Consider the following 7116-nt stretch of genomic DNA (forward strand, 5'->3'; position numbering starts at 1 on the left):
CCATGTCGGTGCGATGGGGCATGCAGGGGTAGGAGTCAGACACGGTGTCAGTATACACCACATTGACCCTTTTTTACCGAAAAAGGCTTTCGCCCTGCTTTATATATAAAGCAAAGATCATCAACAAGCCCGGTACAAACGCACGCCAACACAACACACACACCCAAGGCAGGATACAAAGATGTTGTGCGCAGCAACACCACCGCTAACACTACAAGAGCAACCGGAGATCTCGGCCCTGACCACGCCACCGCCAAGAGGTGAAGCCGCATATGGAGAACTGTGTGCTCCAAGGCGGCGCCTTCAGGAAGGGAACGACACTGGAGCGCCGCCACCGCCCGACACGAGGGTCAGGGTTTCCCCTAGAGCAACACGACGGGCAATGAAGGCCGCGACGACGCCTTCAAGAAGAGAGCGAGTCGCCGCCGCCGGTCCGTCCAAAGATAGAGGAGGTTTTCACCCCGACCAACAATCATCACCACCGAACGCCACACCCCGGCAACCATGCCGCCCACACGGCCATGGTCACCAGGCAGCACCAAGCCACGGGCTCTGCCCATGAGCACCACGCTCCCACCACCAGGGCCGCCGCCCTGGCATCCAAGACCTTGACACCACCTCACCTGAGACCCGCCGCTACTCCAACCAAAGAGACGAGTGGAAATGTCCCGTCTTTCGCACCCCTGGGCGACCCCCAGCGCCGAGGCCCAAGAGGCCGGCCGAAACTGGCCTCCATCGACCTGTCCTGCTGCACCGGGCGCGAGACGGGCTCAGTCCTGCTGCCGGGCACGAGAAAAGCTCGGTCCTGTTGCCGGGCGCGAGACGAGCTTGATCCTGCTGCCGGGCACGAGACGAGATCAGTCCCACAGCACCGGGCACGAGACAGGCGATGGACCGCAGCTGGGAGAGGGCCAGCCCTTTGACGAAGGTAGCGTCCGAATGCCGAGGAGAGGAATCGAAGGCCACAACAAGCTGCTTCCCGACGGGCCGACGCCGGAGATGTCCGGACGCCGCCGTGAAACGACCCAAACCACCGCCGTGAGCCACCACCACGCCGTGGCAGCCCACATCCATGCCGGGACCCCGAGGGGCAGCCCCGAGCCGCCCTGCAGCGGCTGAGGTCCGCCGCCGAGGTCGCAGCCTGCCCTCGCGCCGCCCGTCTGCGCCATATCCCAAACCGGGAGCCGCCGCCGCCACGAGCACGCCAGCCACCGCGCAGCCTGCGCCCCAGCCCCGTCGCCACCTCCCGCATCGTGACGAAGCAAACTGAAGTCGGGTCCGGCCGAACCTGACCAAGGACGCCCCACCGCGACCAACAGGAAGAGAGCCCACCTCCCGCGCCGCCTGGATCCCGCGACACCAGTGCACTCCACCGCCCCCGTGCAGCCCTCCGCACCACCAGGAGACGCCCAGCACCGGCGCAAGTCGCCGCCACAGCGCCGCGCGCCGTCCCGCACCACGAGGCGCCCCGGCCCTATTGGATCTGCCCGCGGCAGCCCCACCACGCGAGGGGAGAAATCGCCCCGCCGCCGCCTAGGCCGGCCGGGCTTTGCCCGCCGGCACGAGCAGGCGGCGGCGAGGAGGGAGGAGGAGAAGGAGGACTGCTGGCGGGGGCGGCTAGGGTTCCTCCCCTGCCGCCCGCGGGAGCGACAGAGGGAGGAGCGGGGGAGAGAGGGAGACGGTGAAAGGCACACATCACATTGACCCTTTTCTTACGTTCTGTAGAGTGTTTTCTAGTTCCCTCGATGTCACACGATCTCAAGACTCCTCCTATGGCAGTGGCGCTTCTCCTAATGTTGGCGCGGTATCTTTGGGCCTTTGAGGGTTCCACTTGAGCGGCGATGGGAGACAGGCCGATAGGTAATTTGACTTGTATATCACCGGCACTCATGGCGTCGAAGGAGGGTTGCCTACTACTTCCTGTCTTATGGGAGATCCTTTTCGAGCGGAACCATCATGAATTCAAGAACCATATCTTGCTAGTCCATATATTCATCGCTATCATGGTGGCACAAAATAATAAGCATAAACATGATATTTGATCAATCCGGTGATACGCATAGTCATACCAATAATTGTAAGTCGATTCATAGTGTCCATACATCTAAGATCCCAGCACATTGTAAATCACTTGGGTAATACTCCACCTGTGGTGCAGCATACCGATGAATACCCAAGTAATAAATGTTAAGCTACCGAGAACTGCAATAAGAGCTTTGGACACATTGTTGAGAGTAAATCTGTTACACAAAATAATACCGAGATAGCTAGAAAACTCACTTTTTATCCTCAATGAGACGAGCCAAGAAAGTATACCAACGGGAACAAGTTCTTTAATCTTCTCTGTCACCAGGCTAATCACACCGCCCCTCTGTCTACTTCATCTAATACACATTGTTCTTTCTTTTTCCTTTTTTGCGAAAACATTGTTCTCATTATTCACCACTCACTGTAACTTGTCCATAATAGACCAGTAGAGCGGAGATACAATATACATTGACAAACCAATCTCACAATCGAAATGACAACAGTATATGAAATTTGCCTAGAAACAATATTTGAAATTATTCAACTCATGACAAAATATCCACCACAAAACCACATATAGATAATCATAATCATATGTTGCAGCTCACATAATGTATACATATAAAACATACAAAGAGAGATTTCTACATATCTAGTGATGATGATATTGCTAAAGTTCAGCAATGAATTCCTCCTTCGGCAGGATGCCTAAGAAACAATATGTCTTCCTTAAAATATATCTAAAGGTCTTCTATATAGATGAAGGCCTCGGCCGAGAAGCATCCGAACAAACCCTAGGGGAGGCTCACACCACGGCGGTGCACGGGCCCTTGGTGGGTCCCATCGGGTTGCCCTATCGCGAGCCTTCGTGATCCTTCCTGAGAGGAGTAATCGCCGACAGGCTCATGAATTTTGTGTCGAGGGAAACTGGTGGAACTGCCAAGCTTTGGCTTGCCGGCCAGATCGGGCTCAAGTGCACCATCAAGGCGTCCTATATGGTTAAGACTTTGGAGTTGCTCAAGATCTGAAACTGCGAAGCCATAGATTATTATCACAGCGTTCGGGGGATATCATTAGCAAAAAGAGGTGTGTAACGTATGCGTGTGTGCTGAGAGTAGATAAGTAGCTGAGTCCTGAGTTTACACCTTGAAGAGCGGGTGGAAGCTCCTGACCGGCGGGAGTGTCCCCGGCTTGAGCGGCTGGAGGATCACCGGTGGGATCAGGAATCTGCTGCGGAGGGTCGCTCCTGGAACTGCTAAGAGAAGAGGGGAGATAGCTCCACAGTCGCTTCATGAGTGACTCCAGCTGGGATGCCATTGATCCTCACTAACTCACTAGCTAGCCAGCTACGCAAAGGACAGCTTAATTAGTTGATCACTAGTGTACCTCGTTCTGTCAAGAGGAGATTGATGCGTGATGACAACTGCAGCTTCTTGTGTCGATACTTATAATGTCCAGATCTCACCGAGTACTGTGTGCGTTTAATTGTCGAGTGAAAATGACGACTTAATGAAATAATTTAAGACAGGGAAGGAGAGGAATACGCGGCCGTTCAAACCACCGTGTGAGAAAACGAAGACTCTGCTTCAGACCAACACCCGTCAAAGAATAAAAAGACGACCGTATGTATGTACTTGAGACAAAAATTGTGGCCCGGGGCGAAGAGATACCACGTACAGTAGATCGGGACGGATCTCGTTTTCAGAGTTGCTAGCTATTGCTCTGTCCATTAACATTTTTCAAAGTCTCGGTCGAACCAGCTAGCTTGACCCACCGGATATATATTCAGGTTTTGACTTTCAGGCAAAACAAAACAAAAACTGCAATGACGAGTCAGGAACGGAGACGCGGAGGAGAAACAGTGGACCTCGTCTGAGCGGTTAAGTTCATAATTAATAAGACGCGGAGCGTTTGTAATTAACATGAGTATCATGAAAAAAGTGGGGTTTAACTCATGGTTTTACTCCTAATTTAAGTGGCAATTCAAGTTTTGGTGCCTGGTTTTTTTTAGCCAAATAAGAAAATCTGGATTATATTGAAGATTCATCCGTAGTACAAAGGACCCCAGCAGTAAATAAAATTACAACTACGTCCTCAAACCACACGAGGGTAATTCTGCATATTGGCAAAGGACAAGTTTCAAGGATGGCCATGTGTGTATAAGGTTCGGAGTAGTCTGGAGCCCGTCGTGACATGGATCATGTAAACACTTGGTATCAAAAAATGCGGATGTGCGGACGGGCAAGACGCAGGGCGGAGTATGGTTGTCGTCGAATAATTTCGGTTGAGTCGGACTCAACAGTCTGGTGGATCGACATGGATATTGGTGAAATAAGATGACGGTGATTTCAGCGACGACGACATAGGAGCGTGATGCTGATGGTGACCGAGTTCCAGGGCCTGGAAAGACGTGGTACAAGCTTGAGGGCTTGTGCAGCTTCGACAAGACTATGATGCGGGGTTGATTCAAGACAGTGTGCCCACGAGAGAGGATGAAGTCGACGGGGCGTGGGGTGCGTGGCCAGCTACATGGAGTCATGTTGAAGGTGGAGTTGAGTCTAGCGGAAGACTTCACTCTATGCTGATGGAGGGGCTACAGTGTAAGATGCCGGAGAATCGAAGCCTATTTTAGTGGGATAGCGAAGTACACATGGCTTAAACTGGGGCACAATGGTCTGGTGGAGACGTGATACTCGACATCGGTTGGTGATGATCGGTGGTTCTCCGCAGTGGGGGTTGAGTGTGTGGGTTCGCGGCCCTAGAGACTCGACCAGGACAACAGAGACTCGACGCAGTGATAACAACGAGGCATTCGGTAAGCACGAGGCACATCAATAGACCAAGGCACTGGTGGTCAGACAAAGTGTGCAGACAGTGTTAAAGCAGTTTAACTAGTACTACATTCAAATTGGTGGCTGAGCCTATCGGTGCTAGTTGGTGGACAGGAATTGACCATGGGGAATCTAAGAAAGTGGCAGGAAAGTCTGAAATTGTTAAAAGCCGAGAGAGTACATGGCCGTATATTCTGTGATGTTCAGTGCACATGGCAAAGAGCGGATGACAAGATAGAAGCAGGTGGAGTGATATAGCGGTGGGACATATCAGAGACTATACAGAGACAATTGCGAATTCAACTCAGGGTGACACAGGGCAATGGTATTCCTTCAAGTTTCAGACAGACAGTTAAGAACGGATGAGGATTTTGAGTTCAGATAACTCTTATATGTGTCCAATATGTGTGTTGTTCATTTTCACGCAGAGAGTGAATGGTGTCTCCGAAAGTCGGGAGCGCAAACTAGAGTAGAAGAGTAACTTAATTTTGCTCAAGAGAAGAAGGCGAGAAGAGACTACAGTTGCAGGTGGAGTCATATGGAGTCTGGAAGTAGCAAAAATGCTCGTGGTATAATCTCAAGTCCAATATACAGATCCGATGCATGGATGATTCCGAGGTGGTGGAGAATATTCTGCAAGGTGAAATTTGTTAGAATTGTGTCGAATATATTTGTACAAGCGGAGTCGTGCCCTATTAGGACACCTGTATTCTAGGCCTATTATATATTATGGGGTAGACACATTATGTAACCGAAGCCAATATAATAACACAGTCACACAGGGGAGCAGCCGGCGTGTGCCGGCGTCCGAAGTGCGGTATTGCGATGGTGTTACGGGGAGGAGCACCCGTAGTCAGGCTCCGGAGATGTAGCCATATCGGTGAATCTCGTTATCAAATCTCGGTAGATACACATCGTCGTTCCTCCAACCGAGAGACTGGTTTACAAAGAACATATATGATTTATGATTTTTTTTTTTGTGATAAAGAAGAACATATATGAGTTGCATACAGTTTGATACGAACCTGTAACAGACAACCAACACATGATGCAAAGCGGCAAAGTTCAGTAGCCGGCTCTACCCCTCCCTTTCAAAACAAAATTCTGAACTGCACATTTCTTGATCAATTTGATCGGAGCACACTATGACATGTTGCGTCAAAGGGCAGCTTGATGATGGTTGCTCAGTGCTGTGCCAAGAGGAGGTTGATGTGTGATGTGTCTCCAAATAATCCACTTATATATCCTCGCTCTCCCAGTGAAGTGAGCTACCAACACGCGCGTTCATCGAGTCAAAACGACGAGTGAAGAAGAAATCAATGGACAGGAAAATTGAGGAACGCGGCCGTTCAAACCACCACGCCAAGACGACGACTGTGCTCCTACTCCTACTAGTTCAGTGTTCAGACCACACCAGGCCAGTCAAAGAATAGAATGAATACTGCACTTCACACAAAGAATATGGCGCTGGTCAGTGAAGTACCACGTGGCAAGAGTTTTGTTTATTGGTGGTCGCCGGGGGTGGTGACCATGCAGATTGGAACGGATATCCGACGTTTTCAGAGTTGCTCAATCCATAGGATTTTTAAAAATCTCTACCGTACGTGCGAGCTTAACCTAGTGAATTCATATTTTAGTTTTGTGTTTCTGGAAAAAACAAAACCGTGATGATAGGTCGATGACGGCGGCGGAGCAAGTAGAGACGACATCATCGGAGTGACAATACTGCAATGACTAGTCAACAACCAGTGGTGGATCTAGGACCCAGGCCCAGGACCCAGGCCTGGGGCATGAGGCCCAAATTCCTTGTATACCGTAGCAAAATAGTGTAGCAATTGCTACGGTATACGAAGGCGGCCCCGGGCAGCTTGCTGGGCTGGACCCGCCCCTATCAAGTAGGAACAGACGGCCTTATGGTTAAGTTCACAAGACCGAGGGTCGCTGGTGAGATGGGAGTGATGACGGCGGTATCAAAGAGTAACTCTGTGCATTCGGTTTATATCGTTTGATTCATATGTTTTTATTTGCACAGCAGTTAATACTTCGGTAAGTACAATATTAAAATTAAAGTACGGTTCGGTTTCGGTATATTAAAATTATTTTGGTATAACTTTGTGAGGTTTTTTAACATGCTCCCTCTTACCTCTCCTTTTCACATGAAACGTAAGAGTATAAAATAGATTTGAGCTGTTAATTGCATTAAGTAGTGTGTTTGATTAATTCTTACCTTCTTACTATAATAACCAAAGTTGACGTG

General features: G+C 50.2%; 2 long non-coding RNA genes across 2 annotated transcripts; both read right to left on the bottom strand.

Annotated features, from left to right (window-relative positions):
• Positions 1-2605: 2605 nt before the first annotated feature.
• Positions 2606-3740, bottom strand: LOC123089545 (uncharacterized). The gene is made up of 2 exons (XR_006442314.1): positions 3174-3740; positions 2606-3058 (listed from the first exon to the last, which is right to left on the bottom strand). It is a non-coding gene; the product is annotated as an uncharacterized lncRNA (long non-coding RNA).
• Positions 3741-5505: 1765 nt separating this feature from the next.
• LOC123089546 (uncharacterized) lies at positions 5506-6293 on the bottom strand. The gene is made up of 2 exons (XR_006442315.1): positions 5885-6293; positions 5506-5796 (listed from the first exon to the last, which is right to left on the bottom strand). It is a non-coding gene; the product is annotated as an uncharacterized lncRNA (long non-coding RNA).
• Between the last annotated feature and the right edge of the window lie 823 nt (positions 6294-7116).

The sequence above is a fragment of the Triticum aestivum genome, chromosome 4B, assembly GCF_018294505.1.
Source record: "Triticum aestivum cultivar Chinese Spring chromosome 4B, IWGSC CS RefSeq v2.1, whole genome shotgun sequence".
Classification (NCBI taxonomy): Eukaryota; Viridiplantae; Streptophyta; class Magnoliopsida; order Poales; family Poaceae; genus Triticum; species Triticum aestivum.